Source organism: Heptranchias perlo, unplaced genomic scaffold (genome assembly GCF_035084215.1).
Source record: "Heptranchias perlo isolate sHepPer1 unplaced genomic scaffold, sHepPer1.hap1 HAP1_SCAFFOLD_1189, whole genome shotgun sequence".
NCBI classification, from domain to species: Eukaryota; Metazoa; Chordata; class Chondrichthyes; order Hexanchiformes; family Hexanchidae; genus Heptranchias; species Heptranchias perlo.
The window spans coordinates 42,501-49,254 of NW_027138417.1; positions in this window are offsets into that span (position 1 = coordinate 42,501).

The window sequence follows — 6,754 nt, forward strand, 5'->3', positions numbered from 1 at the left end:
ACCTGTTTTAAAAGTCATCGCTATGCCGGCACAGGTGACTTTCAAGTTAAAGAGTTCTCTTTATTGGCTTTCAAAAAAATCTGCAAAGTGTCACAGAGATTTTGAGAAACTCTTTTTTTTCTTTATATTATTATAATATAATATAATGTGTATATGTTTTCGAAAAGCATCCACCAGCAATCCATGGTGAGCCTCTCTCTGCTGGCAAGCTCCTCCTGCCTGAGCCCGACGCTGTCGAGGCTCAACACGATTTCAGACTGACAAAGAGTTCGAAAATTGCCGCCTGATGTAGCTTTAAATGCTGACAGGTGACTTCCGAGTGCTCTTGTAAAGGTCTCCGCTTTGAAATTGAGAGCCTTTTGCCAAGTGTCACTTTTTCAGGCACTCTTAAAGTGCACCTGGGCTGTCAGAGAAAGCTCTGAAAATCGTGTTCTCGAAAATCTCCGGGTACCCGACCAATCCCTAGGTGCCCGAATGACAAGTGTCAATTCGGCAGGACGGCCTCCCACCTCCGGCCGCAGATGCGTCACTAAATCCCCGCAACGGGGGCTTTCTCATTTCGGCATAGGGGCTTCCGCGGCCAACTCATTAACCTGTGCTCGGACTTTTTGTGCCACAAGTGCAAGGGACCGTTTGCCGGCAGCTACTCGCACCCCCCCGCCCAGGGGGGGAATCCTCTGACCGGAGATCCGAAACGCCGGCCGAATCCATCCCCGTCGGACTTCCGAAGGGGTTCCCTCGACCGACTGACTTCCGAACTCCTTTCTGGGCTTAAACGGGTGGAATTCGGACCCTCTCGCAAGGGAGCCGAAGCCCGCCAGCCCCGGGAGGCCTCGGGGCCGCCGTTTTCAAGCCCGACCAAAAAACCCGAAAAATGGGGAAAAATGGGAAAAATTCCCACTCCCAAAAGGCTTAAAAGTCGGTTGGGCGGCAGCCCGGGTCGGTCTCTGCAGACCTGGAGGCGCTGGACACAAGTCTGGTAAACAGGCTAAGTCTCGACATGCCACCTCTTACTATCCTGCAGGTACCCCGCCAATCCCCCCGGAACCGGCTGGCAATTGGCGAATCAGCGGGACGAATTTGAATTCGTGACCGACTTTCTGACACCGAATCGCCGCAAACGCGTTTCGATTTTTCGGCTTCGGTACCTCCCATCAGACTTTGACTGGCCATATCTCCGGACTCACGTGTCGCAGCCGGGACCTTCAGGCACCGTTCGACGCGTCTACCCCTGCCCCGTCGAATGGCGCCCCTCGCGGTGTGGTCCGATTTCCGCATTTTGGTCAGATTTGCCTCCAAAATTTTCAGATTGAGTTGACGAATGCCCCCTACGGGGTAACCTCTTGCCCTTTCGGACCTGGTCCCTGTGACTTAATTTCCGCCTTTTGCTCAATCGTTTCCCCATTTATAATTAATTTTAAAAATCGGGTTACTCAGTTCTGGTTTACCAGTTCCCTCTTCGGACTTAGTTTTTGGTTAATCATTTCCGGTTCACCAGTTCCCGTTTTGGACTTAGTCTCTGCGGGCCGTTTCTCATCTTTTGGTTCATCAGTTCCCCTCTTTTAATAATTTTTTGGCTGCTTTCGTTTGATCATTTCCCTGCCTTCTGGGTAACTTTTCCACCTTAGGACTTCATCGCCGCACATTGTTTTCGACTTCTGGTTGATCATTTCACCCCTTTTAATCATTTTTGTAACTTTTGGTTAACCATTTCACCCAGCTTCTGGTTAACCATTTCCCCTTTGGGACTTAGTCTGTGAGCATTCTTTTGGGATTCTGGTTAACCATTTGCCAATTTTTAAAAAATGTTGCCACTTTTGTTTAATGCTTTCTGGTCAACCTTTCCCTCTTTCAGACTTCACCGCGGCACATTGCTTCAGCCTCCTGGTTAATCATTTCACCCCTTTTAATCATTTTTGCAACTTTTGGTTAACCATTTCCCCCAGCTTCTGGTTAACCATTTCCCCTTTGGGACTTGGTCTCTGAGCATTCTTTTGGGATTCTGGTTAACCATTTGCCACTTTTTAAAAAATGTTGCCGCTTTTGTTTAATGCTTTCCCTGCTTTCTGGTCAACCTTTTCCCCTTTAGGACTTCACCGCGGCACATTGCTTTAGCCTCCTGGTTAATCATTTCACCCCTTTTAATCATTTTTGCAACTTTTGGTTAACCATTTCCCCCAGCTTCTGGTTAACCATTTCCCCTTTGGGACTTAGTCTCTGAGCATTCTTTTGGGATTCTGGTTAACCATTTGCCAATTATTTTAAAATGTTGCCACTTTTGTTTAATGCTTTCTGGTCAACCTTTCCCTCTTTCAGACTTCACCGCGGCACATTGCTTTAGCCTCCTGGTTAATCATTTCACCCCTTTTAATCATTTTTGCAACTTTTGGTTAACCATTTCCCCCAGCTTCTGGTTAACCATTTCCCCTTTGGGACTTAGTCTCTGAGCATTCTTTTGGGATTCTGGTTAATCATTTGCCACTTTTTTAAAAATGTTGCCGCTTTTGTTTAATGCTTTCCCTGCTTTGTGGTCAACCTTTTCCCCTTTAGGACTTCACCGCGGCACATTGCTTCAGCCTCCTGGTTAATCATTTCACCCCTTTTAATCATTTTTGCAACTTTTGGTTAACCATTTCCCCCTGCTTCTGGTTAACCATTTCCCCTTTGGGACTTAGTCTCTGAGCATTCTTTTGGGATTCTGGTTAATCATTTGCCAATTTTTAAAAAATGTTGCCGCTTTTGTTTAATGCTTTCCCTGCTTTGTGGTCAACCTTTTCCCCTTTAGGACTTCACCGCGGCACATTGCTTCAGCCTCCTGGTTAATCATTTCACCCCTTTTAATCATTTTTGCAACTTTTGGTTAACCATTTCCCCCAGCTTCTGGTTAACCATTTCCCCTTTGGGACTTAGTCTCTGAGCATTCTTTTGGGATTCTGGTTAACCATTTGCCACTTTTTAAAAAATGTTGCCGCTTTTGTTTAATCGTTTCCCTGCTTTCTGGTCAACCTTTTCCCCTTTCAGACTTCATCGCCGAGCATTGTTGTCGACTTCTGGTTAATCATTTTTCCCCTTTAAATCTTTTTTTGCCACTTTTGGTTAACCATTTCACCCAGCTTCTGGTTAACCATTTGCCCCATTATACTGAATTTTTCCGCTTTGGTTTAATCATTTCCCTGCTTTCTTGTCAACCTTTTACCCTTTAGGACTTCACCGCGGCACATTGCTTCAGCCTCCTGGTTAATCATTTCTCCCCTTTTAATCCTTTTTCCCACTTTTGGTTCACCAGTTCACCCAGCTTCTGGTTCACCATTTCCCCTTTGGGACTTAAGTCTCTGAGCATTCTTTTGGGATTCTGGTTAACCATTTGCCACTTTTTAAAAAATGTTGCCGCTTTTGTTTAATGCTTTCCCTGCTTTCTGGTCAACCTTTTCCCCTTTAGGACTTCACCGCGGCACATTGCTTTAGCCTCCTGGTTAATCATTTCACCCCTTTTAATCCTTTTTCCCACTTTGGGTTGGACAGTTCACCCAGCTACTGGTTAACCATTTCCCCTTTGGGACTTAAGTCTCTGAGCATTCTTTTGTGATTCTGGTTCACCATTTGTCCCTTTTTAAAAGATATTGCTGCTTTTGATTAAACCTTTCCCTGCTTTGCGGTCGACCTATTCCTCTTTCAGACTTCATCGCCGCACCTTGTTTTCGACATCTGGTTCAACATTTCTCCCCTTTTAATCCTTTTTCCCACTTTTGGTTAAGCAGTTCACCCAGCTTCTGGTTCACCATTTGCCCCTTTTTACTGAATTTTTCTGCTTTTGTTTAATCATTTCCCTGCTTTGCGGTCGACCTATTCCTCTTTCAGACTTCATCGCCGCGCATTGTTTTCGACATCTGGTTAAACATTTCTCCCCTTTTAATCCTTTTTCCCACTTTTGGTTAAGCAGTTCACCCAACTTCTGGTTAACCATTTGCCCCTTCTTACTGAATTTTTCCGCTTTTGTTTAATCATTTCCCTGCTTTATGGTCAACCTTTTCCCCTTTAGGACTTCGCCGCCGCACTTTGCTTTCGCCTTCTGGTTAATCATTTCACAACATTTTAATCCTTTTTCCCACTTTTGGTTAAACAGTTCACCCAGCTTCTGGTTAACCATTTGCCCCTTTGGGACTTAAGTCTCTGAGCATTCTTTTGGGATTCTGGTTCACCATTTGTCCCTTTTTAAAAGATATTGCTGCTTCTGTTTAATCCTTTCCCTGCTTTGCGGTCAACCTTTTCCTCTTTCAGACTTCATCGCCGCGCATTGTTTTCGACATCTGGTTCAACATTTCTCCCCTTTTAATCCTCTTTCCCACTTTTGGTTAAGCAGTTCACCCAACTTCTGGTTCACCACTTGCCCCTTTTTACTGAATTTTTCTGCTTTTGTTTAATCATTTCCCTGCTTTCCGGTCAACCTTTCCCTCTTTCAGACTTAATCGCCGCACATTGTTGTCGACTTCTGGTTGATCAGTTCACCCCTTTTTTATCCTTTTTCCCACTTTGGGTTAAGCAGTTCACCCAGCTACTGGTTAACCATTTCCCCTTTGGGACTTAAGTCTCTGAGCATTCTTTTGGGATTCTGGTAAACCATTTGTCCCTTTTTAAAAAATGCTGCTGCTTTTGTTTAATGCTTGCCCTGCTTTGCGGTCGATCATTTCACCCCTTTTAATCCATTTTTGCCACTTTGGGTTAAACAGTTCACACAACTTCTGGTTCACCATTTCACATTTTGGAACTTTTATTCCCACCATTACTTTGGGCTTCTGGTTCATCATTTCACGCTGTTTTACAAATCTTTGCCGCTTCACTTTTAATCCACAAACCGGGGCTCGCTTTCGGGTGTTGGGGGGGGGGGGGGGGGGTAGCGGGTTTGGGCCGGGCACTCCACATCCCGGTGTGCGACCGGGTTCGTTCTGGTACCGCTCGGTGCCCCTCGTCCTGCTCTTGCCGCGGAAGCAAACCAGACGACCGTCGGTCTCACGCCCGAGGGGAGAGGAGGCGGAAAGCGGTTTGCAGCCTTTCGCTGTACCTCCGGCGGGCAGCGCCGCACCTCCGAGTGCTCGGTACCGTTCGCTGCGCCTCGTCCGGCCGCACGCAGCGAGCCAAACCCGGAGGAAATCGGCCTGTGCCTTCTCGAGATATGGGCCTCCGGGTGGGACGGACAAACCGGGGCCCCGAGCTCGCTTTCGGCGGCCCGGCACTCGACTTCCCGGTGTCCGAACGTGATCCTTCCGGTACCCTTCGGTGCCCCTTGCCCGACTCCAGCTCCCGTGCTGAAGCGGAGTCGGTCGGCCTGACGGCCGCCGAGTTAGCCAGCGGAAAGCGGTGCGCAGCCTTTCGCTTGCAGCTCCGGCGGGCAGCGCCGCACCTCCGGCTGCTCAGTGCCGTCCGCTGCTCCCCTTCCGGCTGCACGCAGCGAACCATACCCGGAGGAAATCGGCCTCGGCCTTCCGGAGATATGGGCCTGCGAGTGGGACCAATAAATCGGTGCACATTTCCGGCTCGGTTTCCGGCCTCGGCACTATCAGTTCACGCCGTCCGACCGACGTCGTTCTGGCACGGTTCCGTTGCTCCTTGATCCGGTCCAGCCACGGTAATCAGCCGAAGATGGTGGGGGGGGGGACACATTGCCCGCCGAGTTAGCCGGAGGAAATCGGCCTCGGACTTCCTCAGATATCAGCCTCCGGGTGGGACAGACAAACCGGGGACCCGAGCACGCTTTCGGCGGCCCGCTGGTCGACTTCCCGGTGTGCGACCGGGTTCGTTCCGGTACCGTTCGCTGCCCCTCGTCCTGCTCTAGCCGCGGAGACAAACCCGACGACCGTCGGTCTCACGCCCGCGGAGGGAGGTGGCGGAAAGTGGTTTGCAGCCTTTCGCTGTACCTCCGGCGGGCAGCGCCCGACCTCCGAGTGCTCGGTACCGTCCGCTGCGCCTGGTCCTGCCGCACACAACGAGCCATACCCGGTGGAAATCGGCCTGTGCCTTCCAGAGATATGGGCCTCCGGGTGGGACGGACAAACCGGGGCCCCGTGCTCGCTTTCGGCGGCCCGCTAGTCGACTTCCCGGTGTGCGACCGGGTTCCTTCCGGTACCGTTCGCTGCCCCTCGTCCTGCTCTAGCCGCGGAAACAAACCCGACGACCGTCGGTCTCACGCCCGCGGAGGGAGGCGGCGGAAAGTGGTTTGCAGCCTTTCGCTGTACCTCCGGCGGGCAGCGCCCGACCTCCGAGTGCTCGGTACCGTCCGCTGCGCCTGGTCCGGCCGCACGCAACGAGCCATACCCGGAGGAAATCGGCCTGTGCCTTCCGGAGATATGGGCCTCCGGGTGGGACGGACAAACCGGGGCCCCGAGCGGTGGCACCCTGCTCGCTTTCGGCGGCCCGGCACTCGACTTCCCGGTGTGCGAACGTCATCGTTCCGGTACCCTTCGGTGCCCCTTGCCCCACTCTAGCTCCGGTGCTAAAGCGGAGTCGGTCGGTCTCACGGACGCCGAGTTAGCAGGCGGAAAGGGGGTGCGCAGCCTTTCGCTGTCACTCCGGCGGGCAGCACCGCACCTCCGAGTGCTCGGTACCGAACGCTGCGCCTCCTCCTGCCGCACGCAACGAGCCATACCCGGAGGAAATCGGCCTCGGCGTTCCGGAGTTATCCGCCTCCGAGTGGGCCTGACCAAGCGGGGTGAACTGGAAATCATTAACCAACGTACTTCCATGTTTTCACCCGCAGAGG